This window comes from Ursus americanus, chromosome 8 (genome assembly GCF_024610735.1).
Source record: "Ursus americanus isolate L20-20 chromosome 8, mUrsAme1.1.p, whole genome shotgun sequence".
Taxonomy (NCBI): Eukaryota; Metazoa; Chordata; class Mammalia; order Carnivora; family Ursidae; genus Ursus; species Ursus americanus.
Window position 1 is genome coordinate 22,320,351 of NC_142134.1, and position 13,613 is coordinate 22,333,963.

At 35.1% G+C, this 13,613-nt stretch overlaps 1 long non-coding RNA gene across 3 annotated transcripts in view; it reads right to left on the reverse strand.

Annotated features, from left to right (window-relative positions):
• The window catches only part of LOC123787480 (uncharacterized), a 402,838-nt gene that overhangs the window by 176,937 nt on the left and 212,288 nt on the right, over positions 1-13,613 (reverse strand). For all 3 annotated transcript variants that reach the window (XR_015725435.1, XR_015725434.1, XR_006778242.2), the window contains one exon: positions 7,976-8,031. This is a non-coding gene — a long non-coding RNA (uncharacterized LOC123787480). The remainder of the gene's footprint in view (positions 1-7,975; positions 8,032-13,613) is intronic.

A 13,613-nucleotide genomic window follows, 5' to 3' on the forward strand; every position in this document is an offset into this window, starting at 1 on the left:
TCCTCACAATGCTGCTGTGCGCTTGGTTCCACTACATTACTCTTGCCATTTTACAGATGAGGAAAGTGGGACTTACAGAGGTTGAACAACTGACCCCAAGAGCCAGGATTTAGCCAGACATGTCTGTCTCCAGAGCCTGTCATCTTCTTCTTCTTCTTCTTTTTTTTTAATTCATTTATTTTAGAAAGAGAGGGAGAGCATGGGCATGAACAGGAGGAGGTGCAGAAGGTGAGAGAGAGGGAGAGAGACTCTTGAGTAGACTCTGCACTGAACGTGGAGCCCAACCCCGGTAGAGGCAGGGCTTGATCTCAAGACTCTAAGACAACCACCCTCAGCTCACCACCTGAGCTGAAACCAAGAGTCGCTTAACAGACTGGGCCACCCAGAGGCTCTTCCACAGCCTGTCTTCTCAACTACCACTTTAGGCTGCCTCTTGCTCAGGGTAAATTAAAACAGTTCACATATATAAAAGCATATATTACCGGGGCGCCTGGGTGGCACAGTCGTTAAGCGTCTGCCTTCGGCTCAGGGCGTGATCCTGGCATTCTGGGATCGAGCCCCACATCAGGCTCCTCCACTAGGAGCCTGCTTCTTCCTCTCCCACTTTCCCTGCTTGTGTTCCCTCTCTCGCTGGCTGTCTCTCTCAAATAGTAAATAAAATCTTTAAAAAAAAAAAAAAGCATATATTACCCATACAGGAACAGAAAAGTTTATGATACTGGTCTGGGTGGTGGAAATTAAACTCTCCTTTTAGATTCTTTTGTACCACACCTTTACTGTAAGCAGTTAATATATTTCATGACCAATTAATGTAATCTAAACTGGGTTATTGCAGCTCCAGATAAAATAAGTCTGATGCAAAATTTTAGCTTAATTTTAAAAATAATTCCAAGGTAAATTTGAGCATTAAAACACCAAAAAATACCTGTTTTTTTTTCCCTAGTGATATATTAACTTTTACTGAATTTTATGGGGACAATAATGGTTTATTGGCTCAGAAAGACAACAATAAGCCAAATTCCTTCCCAGTGTTTATGCTGTTCTCCCAAGGGGTTTAGATTGGGTAGTCAATGGATGTATCAACTATTTTTGGCTGCTACAATATACTGAATATGCCTTTAGTAGCCTGAAAATGCAGGTGATTAAGCATGCGTAAGCCAAGTGACAAATGGCAGCTATCCCAACCATATCTCAATAAAGACTTCTTGTTTAGGAATTTATAAGAAAGCAATCACTTAGTAAGATCTATCACCCACTTCAAAAGCTTCAATTATTCATCTCACTAACACATTGAGCTTAATTCTCCTTGGTGTCTAAATTGCTTCCTGATATTAATTTAGGTGCTTGAGGGAGGGATCCTAACTCATTTAGGTCAGTTGGTGCTGTTAAGATTTGTAAAATACATTTCAGAAAAAGGGTCCATTCAGGCAACATTTTCAAAAAGTTGTTCAGCCCACAAACTTCTTATCAGCTTGTCCATTTACAAATTTTAGGAAGTAAGGCTTAAAGCCATTTAGTACATAATTCCTGCAATTAATTAAAGTATAGTATTATCAGGAAAAATTTATGCAAGCCTGCAAATTATGTTCCAGAAGCAAAGGACAGTTTTGCAGCAGTTATATAGATAATTTGTAAGGTCACCGACAATTTACTGATCCCTAGATTTGGGGGGTTTTTATTGTTGCTGTTAAAATCCAAATTATTAGTTTTATGTATGATTCTTTCATTTTTTAAAGCTCACAATCTAGAAGGAATTTCTATCAAGAGGTATTAGCCCATATGGTCAAAATACTCTAATGTGTGAAATATATGTAACCCTATGCAGATGTGACTGTTACTTTAGTTGTAAAATCTTAAGTTATAAAACTGTGGATATTAACTTAGGAACAAAACTGAGTTTAAAAAAAAATGTAGTCTAGAACTACTTCCTGGGCTTAATCTCCTTTTTTATGAAGGCAGAGTGACTATCTATTCAAGAATTAGTTTGGTTTTAGAAATTTCATTTTATACGTGAGCTAAAAACAATAATGAAAATCATCTGCATCTGCTTCAGTCAGAAATGGAAAATAGCTGTACTTGAACTCATTCACAGAATATTTCCTTCACAGAAAATATAATTCTTGAAATCTCAATTAATCATACAATTTTATAACTCACTTCTATTATTTACCATGTTTTACACCAGCAGCTAACTCCTATGGTAGGTTCTCAATGATTATCTCACTTAATTCTTACAACAATCTTTGTGAGAGCTAATATTATACTATTTTTTAGATAAGAAAACTGAGGTTTAGAGAGTTTAAATGCCTTTCTGGAAATGTCTTAGTAACTGAGGCCAAATGGGAATAAGAACCAGGATGTCTAATTGCAAAACTGAAGCCTTTGCTCACCTTGATGTCTGTCACTCCTATCCGATTCTTACTGGAAGCCAAGTTTTGTGAAATTTATTTGTTGAAGATTGTCTGAAGGTCAGGCAGTTCTCATAATTCTTTAAATATTCTTAACTCACACTCAATCAGAATGCCATGCTTGAAAGCCATAATTTTACCTATGTACAATTGCTTGAAAAAGAATTATGCTTCAGTGTTAAGACACCAACCTACACTGAGGAACATTATTATAAGCATATAAAATTCATAATTGTATTATATAAAGGTTGTTGAAGACAGCATCATCCCCACTAAAAGAGAGTCCTCTTTTTGTTTTTTAAATAAAAAGCAATTTTTTTTCTTTACAAAACAATATGTCTTTGTAGAAAAAACAGAAGACAGTATAAAAGATGAAGAAAGCTATAAAGCACTCAGAATCCCCACTACCAAGTGGTCACTAATGATAACTCTTTGGAGTGTAACTTTCTTGGCCAATTTCTTATACTAAAATGTATTTATAAGAGATGACTTAATTTATTAAAACAAAATCTTAATTGTTGAATCTTGAGAATGTTTGAATTTTCCTTATTATAAACAATATTTCTATGAGCTTTTTTGCAGCCACCATACCTTTGTCTATATCTGAGATTTCCTGATGATACAATCAGTAGAACTGCTGAGTCAAATAGTAAGTAGATAAGACTTTTTATATATTGTAAAAATGCCTTTCAGAAAAATCATATCAACTTACATACCCAACAGTAGTCCTTCAGACTGCCGATTTCCTGAATCCTCATGAAAAGTGAACATTATTTTAATTTATGTCAATATGGTAAATAAAAACTGACTTCTGTTTGATGTTTCAATTTGAATTTCTATTATTTCTAATAAGAAAAGGGTTTTAAACTAAAAGAGCATTTTTTAGTCATATGTATTTCTTCTTTTGAGGAAGACATGCCTTGTTCATGCCTCTTATCTCTTTTTCTATTAGAGGGATCATCTTTTTGTCATTAATATACATGAGAACTATTAAGTCTTTGAGTGTCACATCTATTTCAATATTTTCCCAATTTACTTGCTTTTTACTATAGATGTATATTTTGATATTTTAAATACTTAGGTCACAGTATCAGAAAAAGCACACTTCTCCCGGACAATAGTGTGTTTTTGTCTTATGGGCTCTGTGCATTTTATAACTAATTTTGTTTCTTTCTTTCCCCTGACCACAAGTAAACTTAGAAACAAATTTATAATCTACCTCTAACAACATCAGAAGCTGTAATGTATATGCATTTCTGTAGGATTATATGGTCCTTCACTATTTTCTTATATTTATTTCCATTCATCAAAGTTTCCTTAAATATTTACGAGATTTTAACAGTATGTGTGTTTATGTGTGTATTGCAAGATGCCTCAAGTGACCTCAAAGTTTAGAATACACCTATTTGCCTACTTTGAATCAGATCTTCATCATTTGATCAAACCTAATAAATGAGAGGAAATCAACTTCAGTTATAAATTTCCTTTTCTTTTTTGAGACCTGGATATTCTTCCATGGTTTATAAAGTGGTTTAAAGTAATTCTGAAAGCAAAGCTCTAAAACTATCAGTGCTAAATAATATCATTAGAATAGTTAGAAACTTCCATATATATATCAAGCAAAGGATTATTACCTTTAATACAGAAAGAGCTCTAACAAACCAGCATAAAAAAATTAATATCCTAGTAGGAAAAAGCAAAAGACAAAAATCTGATGATTCATGGAAATAGCAAAATAAATAGGAACACAGCAAACAGTGATGATTAAAGTCATGGTAAATTAAAATAAAATTCCATGTTTTATTTGTCAATACTCAGTATTGTTGAAAAAGTACTGAAATCAGTGATCTCATTCACTGCTGGTAAATTTGATGTTTCTATAAAGCAATTTTGCTACATGTACAAAGAACCTTAAAAAGAAGTCCATAGGCCTTGATATAGTAATACTATTATTAAGAATGTATTCTAAGATTTGCCCAAAGAGTTCCAAAAAGACATTTTTACAGCATTACTTATTACGATGAAAATTGGCAAATACTGTAAATGTCTAATTGATCAATAAATTAAAGAGCCATATATTATATTTTAAAACTATTTTTAAAATCTTATTTTCAAGGTATACCATAAAACTTCCAAAAAATTTCATAGAAAATCTGAAGAAAAAAGCAGAATATGAAATTCTACATATGCCTAAAGTCAATTTGTAAAAGTTATAAATTTAATATAAAATGACATACACATACATGCAAATGTATTATATATAACTTATTACACATCTATTTTCATGAATTTTTAAATTGGGACTTCGACTTCCTGAAAGCAAGAAAGTACCGTGGAGAACAACTTTGTGATGAACTAGTTAGAAAATGAAAGCACTGGTACCACTGAAAAACAAGGATTTCACAGTGAGTTGCATGAATAATGGTTTGCAAAGGATCAGAGTCTAACTGGAAGAACAAGAGGAATCAATGATAGGAAACTCAATTTAAGGGCATACCATTTTTATAATTGTTTGAGTTGCTTCCAGTGATAGGATCTCTAACTATGAATTCCATGCACTTTCTCACATGAAACTTCATTTCTCCTATGGTTTCTATATAGAGAAGAATTTCTCTAAACATTCTCCTAATATCTATTCTCCTAAATAACTCCTACTTATCATTTAGGTCTTCAATGTTACTTCCTTCTGGAAACCAAACATCTGACCAGAACAAGTCAAATTCCCAGTTTATATGATAGCTTCACACTTTTACAGTTCATTGTTGTACTTATCACAAATGTCATTGAATAATTAAGTGGATGATTAGTTGCTTAATGCCTTCTGCCTTCTTACCCAGAACATACGTTCTACTGAAGTAGGAAACATCTCCATCTTGTTCACCACTCTGTCCCCAAGGCCCAGAAAATATACTAATAGGTTTCATATTACTACCTGCCAGGTATCCTTCTAAGCTCTGTAGGTGTATTAACTTGGTTAATCTTCACAACAATCCTATGAGGAAGATACTAAAATCATTCTCATTTTAAGGCCAAGGTCATACAACTATAGTAAGTAATGGGGCCAGGATTCAAACTCAGGCAGCCAGACATCTTAAATCATGACCTAAGCCTCCTTGTTACAGGTATCCCATGAATATTTGAATGAATATTTGGAGAAATGAATGAGGAAATACATTAGCAGTAAAATGTGTATTTGCCATGAATTAAGCACCAGCAAAGACATGTCTTGTAACAGCTGTAGCTCATCATTTCATGGTCACCTGATCATAATAGATGCATAGGACTCCAATTTTATAATGGAAATACCAAGAACAAAGCTCCATAGACACCCTCATTAGAAATTCAATTATAATGATTTCTTTAGAATAATAGACTATTTTGAGGCTTTCAATTTCAATGACAGGAATTTGAAATTAAAATATTTGGAGTAAAGGCATAAACAGTTTTATGATACATATATGCATCCATTCTAATTACAACTGACCAACCACAAACCTCTCCCTTTTTTTGCATGCTCTTATTTCCTGTTGAAATCAGCTTTGAAGGAGGGTCTGTAATTGCAAACAAGTTGTGCAGAATAAACAAGCCATTATTGTAATGAGGATGATTCTTGCTGAGGATTATTTTTAAAAGCCAAATTATAGACTCCCAGTCTAAATTGTATCTGTTTTTTTATCACTTGCTTTCAAATTTGGTACTTATTTGCATTTTGCCTGACCTGCTAGTTAGAGCACAAGTTCACAGAGCCCCTTCTGAAGCTATAATGAGCTTAGGTAATAACCACCACATAATTGTGTTCAACTGCATACAAGTGTTTACTTTTTACTGCTGTGCGTCTGCCTCCAAGATTTTTGAGATGTAATTATGCATTGCAAAATTTGCATGTTGCCAACCTTGCTTGGACTATTTTTGCTATGTTTCACATTTAAACCGCTTAAGTGCATAAGTGGAGGTATAAAACAGCCAGGTTTTCCAGACTAGAAAATTACTGTTGCTTAAATGGCAGAATTTCTGCTCTGTGGTTTCCTATTTCCATGCCTTGCCTCAGCTACATATCTTTTTAACCATCTGTTTCTTTCTGGCGACCAGTGACAGGGAGGCAAGCAACTGTATCTGCATTACTATGTAGTTTGACATCTGGTATCTAAATCCAACCATAGTATTTATTTGTGAATTGTTTAAATATAAGATCATATTAGTTACACTTGCAGATCCCTCTGCATTAACATCTTCAATTCTGCTTATGCTAGAATTGCATGTCATTTCCCATAGAGAAAGAATATGTATGTTTTCCTGAAGGTTGCATAGAATTTGAGTATGTAAATATGAAATTTGTTAAGTAGCAAAAATATATTACATATGAATTAAAATTGCAAATTTCAGATATGATAGAGGGAAGTTCAACAGACATTGAAATGCACACATGCTTTTAAGTATTCCCAAGATTGTTCTTGAATGAATTCAAAATCTCGTTGAAATAGTAATCATGACCATATATGTGTCTTGTTGGACAAAAATACTGCTGATGAAGGATCATTTGAAAAATTATGCTCTTCTTTCTGGATGGGGAGGACTCTGCACTTTCTTCTTTTCCTCTGTGGCTTCAAGTATGCATTTGGGAAATGGCTAACTAGGGTCAGGGTATAGCAGAAAGCTCCAGAGTTTAGTAGAAACCGAAGGAATGAGGACATTAAACAATTGCTGTGGTCTCATTACCACTCATGACATAGTTTACAAATAATAGTCATAATCTTCTCCTAATCCATTAATTCTTCTTGCTAGTTATTGACTTCCATGCTTAATTGAGACCACTTGACACTTCAAGTGAGCCAAGAGCAATTCAGCTGGAAAGAACAATTTAGCATTAAAAATACTCTCAGAAAAAGAGGCATGATTTTGGTAGTGTTCTTTGGGGCATAAGAAAAGAGACAGGGAAATAACCCCCATCCCCATGAAGGAAGTATAGACTCTACCTGGATCAAGGGGAGCCTCTTAAAACCAGCCTGTTTTCACTTCTTGCTCCTTCTGCTCTCTTGCTCTCTTAAAGAGGTATACCACAATCTTGCGATGATCATCACAGAATGCAGATACGATATCTGCTTAAAAACTACCTGAGAAATACTACTTTGCAGGGTCTATGGAAAAACTACTTAAAAGGCAAAACCACAGTAAACCAGGGGCGTATTTACCAGCCTTTTCAGCTGAAGCTGTAAATTCCTGTCAAATTTGCTTAAAAGTATTGTAATCCTTCCTATCTACCCGCCTACACCCTTTATGAGCCTAAAGGAATTGTACTTATCTTTTATGACTCAGCTCAAATGTCACTTCAGTGTGAAGTCTGTCTTGACTCTCTCAGAGTTAGGTGCTTTGATAACAGCTCTCTTTTATACTCTGAAATCATACTGAATTATACCTATACTATATATTCCTCTATTAAAATCTTTATACAAGTGTATATAGATCATTTGTTTACATAATAGTACCAGTCAACTACTGCCACAACAAGGTCATATAACAAACTCAGTGATATCAGTAGCATAGAACAATAAGCATTTATTCTTACTCACAGTTCTGTGGGTCAGGTCGGTACTCTGTCCCAAGTGTTTTTCGTGTGTTGTTCAAGCTAAGTAGGAAAAGACAAGGGGAAGCTCTTCTTAAACCAACAGAATGACAAAAGCATACAAAAGCAAGCAGAATTATGTGCCGCCTTATAAGCCTTGTATCAAAACTGGCACACTGTCCCTTCTGCCCACATATCATTGGCCAAAGCAAGCCAGATAGCCAAGTCTAAAGTCAAAGGATAAAAAAGTACATCTCATCTATAATGAGGTCATGGTAAGGATATGAATACAGGGAGGAAGGGAATATATTAATAATTCAATCTATCTCAGTTCTGATACAGCAAATGTCACTCATTCAATAGTGATTTATTGGATGAATATATAAATAAAACCAAAAATCTTCAGAATGAATTCAAAGTTGTAAAAGTACAATATGCCTTAAAAAATATATATATATATATCCGTGGCGTTTAAGTTCTACTTTATTAAACTTTGAGTTATCCATTTTACCTTAGTTGGATTTAAGTGCCTGTATTAGTTTCCTATTGCTGCTGTAATTGACTAGTACAAACTTAGTGGTTTAAAACAACACAAATATATGATCTTACAGTTGTGGGGGTTGAAAGTCTGAAAAGGATCTCCCTGGGCTAAAATCAAAGTGTCAGCAAGACTGTATTCCTTTTGGCAACTCTGGGGAAGAATTCATTTCCTTGCCTTTTGAGTTTCTAAAGGTTGTCCACATTCTTTGGCTCATGGACCCTTTCCATCTTCAAAGCCAGTGAATGTCAGTCAAGTCTTTCTCATGTCACATCACTCTTCCTTCCACCTCCTCTTCCACTTTTAAAGGACCCTTGTGATTGCATTGGGCACAGCCAGATAAAGCAAGATAGTCTTCCTATTTTAATTTCAGCTACTTAGCAATCTTAATTCCATTAACCTTAATTTCCCTTTGCCATAATAACCTAACATATTCATAGATTCCATGGAGTAGAATGTGAACATCTTAAGGTGGGGAGAGGTCGGAGGTTAGAACAATTATTCTACCACGTGGCTATAACATATATGATGGAAAGAGCACAGACCCAGGAAATAGTTTTAGTTTGAGTCTTAAAACTAACAAGAAATAGTAAACAGTCCTTTCAAATTTCAATTGTTTCTGGAGAAATGAAAAGGTTGTCCTAGCTGATCTCTAAGGCTCCTTTCAACTCAAATTCCCTTGATTTTATGAATATAGTACATCCAATTAAACCTTAGTGTGAGAAGAGATTAAAGACTAATTCATCATCATAAAAAGAATGAAGTAAAAGCTTAGCAGTGTTATGGGAACACAGAGGAGTGTCATTAATAATTCTCTCTAGGTAGCTATAGGGGCTTCATAGAGGACATGAGATCTAGGCTTACATGCCCCAAGGATGTAAGGACAAAAGCATTCTGGTCATGGGAACCAATGCAAAGGGCACAGGGATTGAAAGGGCATCTGTTATGTAAGGGCATCAGCCATGCAGAGAATGGAGAGAAATTCTATGTGTACAGAGCATAAAGTTGCAGGAGAAGAAGCTGGAAGTGCAGAGTAAGACCAGATTGTGGTACCTTCTGTAGGCAAAGGAAACACACTATTTTATTATTATTATTATTAAGCAAAGGAATGATATAACAGGCTTTGTATGTTTTATAAAGATACTGCAGGAATAACGAAAGAAGTTCTTTTTACCTGCTTTAGTCTATTTAACATTCTAGCTAGTAGGACTTCATTAAAATAGCTTGTCAGATACCATAAAATAGTTTTCTTAAAGATCTAAAAAGCCAAAAAAAAAAAAAAAAAGAGGAAAGCATTTTTGTATCTAAGCTTACTGTTTTTGTATGTAAAAATATCCATTTACTTAGAATAAAAGCATATTTCAAACTCATTTTTTAAAATAGAATTATTAACTCAGTAAGGTCATCCATATAAATACATTTTAGAGAATTAAATAAACTTTCAACCCCCAAAGTACATTCACCCTCACTCTAAGTGACCACCTGCTGTATTTATCCACCTCTTACTGTCAAGTGTTTCTTGAGAGTCCAATCATTTACGTGCTGGTCTACTTTCTGCTATAAGCAGAATCCAAAGCTCGGGGGTTGTTAATTGTCAAGTAATATTACCTCATTTTTATCAGAAACGCAAGATCTTGAATGGTGAGAATGTGTTATTCCAATTGAATCTCCCACTCTTATGTACCAAAGACATGTTCAGATAAGATAGGATTCTTTTTTTCCTTCCAGTCCCCTTTGTCTCTCCTTCCTTATAGTTTGGGGACATGGCAGTCTCTGGCTGTTTGCCCTGCTGTGTTGTGGTGAGCCTCTTCTACCTGACAGCACAGTGGGCCATGGTGGAGTCACTCAGGGCACCCTTAAGACAAATTGGATTCAAACCTGACTCCACCACTTCTTCATATAATATTAAGTTACTTAACTACTTCTTAGTTTCTCCATCTGTAAAATAGGGATAAAAATAAAACATACTTCACAGGGTTGTTATTAAGCATCAGATGAGTAAATATCTATAATATGCTTAGAAAATAGGTATCATGGAAGTGGGGTTTTTTTGGTTTTGGGATTTTTTGGGTTTTTTTAGTTTTTCAATTCACAGAGGAATAAATTTCATGTTTCTATTATGTTCGAATGTGGATTTTCTGGATAAAATACTAATATCAACACAACAAATGATAAATGCTTTGTTTTACTTTATGTTTAAGTATCTTTATTCATTGTTTTATGTGCTTCATGTATAACTGTGTCTTTTTGCTACCCAAGGTCAGTTTCAGCATCCATTTCACTTGAAACCTTTTATAATTCTCTGCAAGAGTTCTACACTTTTCTCTCCCCAATTATTGCTATGTTTACTGCTGTCAACAAGACTCCTTTATCAACCACCACTCCTCAACTCAGGAAGTTCTTACCCCATTGATTTTTTTCTTTATCTTCAAACTTACCCTTTCCATTAACTCCTGCCCCTCAACAAATTTTGTCTTAATTTGGGATCCTTACAGTCAAACCCTTAGAGAAGGGGTAATATAAAAGCATTTTATTTGGAAGGCAATGCCAGGAAATAGGGATGGGAATGCCAATTTGACCCTTTTTATAGTGCAGACCACAACTGATCTTCCTGCTTCTGGCCTTGACCCCTTCCATCATTATTCTCACTACTACCAGAATAATCTTTCTAAAAAGTTTAATCACCTCCTGCTCAAAATCTTCCATGTTTCTTATCATTTTCCAGGTATACACCAAGCTGTAATGAATGACCCTTTCCATCCTGCCTCCACCTGTCTTTCCAGGTGTGCTTCCTGCTATTTTCTCATCCAGCTCTATAAAAGCTTCCTAATAAGCCATATCTAAGCCCAAACCCATTGCACTGTCATTGTTCGCAGGTCCATCTCACATGCTTAATCCAACAGATTAAGGAATGCTTATAGGAGTAGTGTGTAGCTCCCAACTTCAATATTGTTAAAGACCACAAGAAAACAAACTTCTCAGTTATTTAACAATTACCGAGCTACTGCAAGTACAAAACTACAGGAATGAAGAAGGCACAGAGCTGTCTCAAGGAGCTTTTATTTTAGAAGGAACATAATGTAGGGGCAGAAAACTTTCCCTTTCTTCCCTTCTAGGTTCTTTGTCTGGCCTAATAAGTAAATTGACATAAGACAGGTTAACAGAAGAAAAACAAATTTCGTACTTAGGGGAGTGCCATAAAAATATGAGACTCCCCTTGACAGTCTGGTAGTTATTATACCATCTTGAGTTCCTAAGGAGAAGGGGATAGGCATCTGGGGCTTCAAAAGGGAGAAATACAATACACAGGAAGACAAGAAGAGCAAGTGTTTGGTAAACAAATGTTATCCATGCCATGCTAATAAGTCTTTCTGATATAAAAAATTATCTCTGGTAATGGCTCTCTTCCTGGTATAGCTCTCCTACCTAAATTCTTTTAGGTGGTTAAAGGAGACTCTGACTGAGTTTGCTGAGCCCAGAACTGTTTTCAACTCAAAATAATCCACATGCCAAAGGGACACATCTTGCATGGCATACTCAGCTCCCCTCAGTATGAATATAGATAACTTTAAAGCCAGGTATAGAGCTATACGTTTGTTTAAATGAGATAGTTACAAGAGTGTATGAGTTCATAGTAGGGAGAGAGAACAAATTGTACCTTATATTGGACTTTTCCGATTTTGACTTGCTCTTAAATACTCAAAAATCCTCTCTTTGGTAGAAAATATCTTTATTCAGGAAAAACAAATTAAAGGATTTGGTTCTCTTGACATGATGTTTATGGGTACTCTCTAAGACTCACTTAATATATCCAGGCTTTTTCTTTATTTCTGTCAGTGTTATTTCATCACAAAGGTATATCTTTTATTCACTCATTCGTTTCAATATATCTTGAGAATCTACTATGCAAAGTAAGAAGTGCCAAGAGACAAATTGTAGAAACTACAGGAGGTTAAGTTTTTACCACATTTATATCTCCAGGGGTAAAATTTTTCACCATTAACATTATGATTATATATATATATATATATATATTTTTTTTTTTTTTTTAAAGATTTTTTTATTTGAGAGTGAAAGAGAGAGAGCACGCACAAGCAGGGGGAGAGGCAGAGGGAGAGAAGCAGACTCCCGGCTGAGCAGGAAGCCTGACTCAGGGCTCAATCCCAGGACCCTGAGATCATGACCTGAGCCAAAGGGAGATGCTTAACCGATGGAGCCACCCAGGTGCCCCTGATTATATATTTTAAATTAAATTTTGTAACTCTACATTGCTATTTTAACACTCTTTTTTGCCTCCCCTTAAAAGTTGATTCATTTTGTTTTACTTGTAGCTTGCTGTTTCAATGACAACTTTGTAATATTCAAAGTAAGGCTGACCACCTAGACTAGTTATAAATGAACAAAAGGGGGATGGGAAGAGATCCAAAGAAAGGAGAGAAAATTCATTACAAGTAAAACAAACAATCCATATGTAACACTGGATTTGTTTTGTTTTGTTGTTGTTGTTAATGCATTTTGTCACAAGTGTTTCTAAGTATCAACTATTACAAGCAAGTTCAATTAACTAAAATGCATAAATGGTCTGCACTTTAAATACTGAAGGTTACAAAAATAAACACATCTTAAAAGTCCTTCCCAACAAACACAAAGAAAAATTGTACGCCATCAAATGACACAGCTAGAAATACAGAGTTTCCATAATTAGTAGAAATTGTTCACATTTTACTCCTCAGGAGTAACTGTAATGCTCAGCATTTAAACAGCTGCAGTCAGTGAGAAGAACAACTAAAACATTACTTTTTTCTATGCAGCATTTTTTGATTTCTTATTTGTCTTCAATGATTTGAACTGCTGCAGTTACCCTGTAATGCCTGTGAACTGAGTTATTAAATAAATGACTCCAGCCCTGGGCAGCAGTGGGCCATGACACGCAGCTATTTGCACTCACAATGCAAATTCAGCTGGATGGATGAGCATGGCACTGTACATCCTCATTGGGATGTTCGTTAGCCTCACTTTACAGCTGTCAGAAATGATATCTGTTATTCAGCTCAACCCAGCCTCTGAGAAAGTATTCTAAGGCAACTGATGGTAACACATGGAAAAT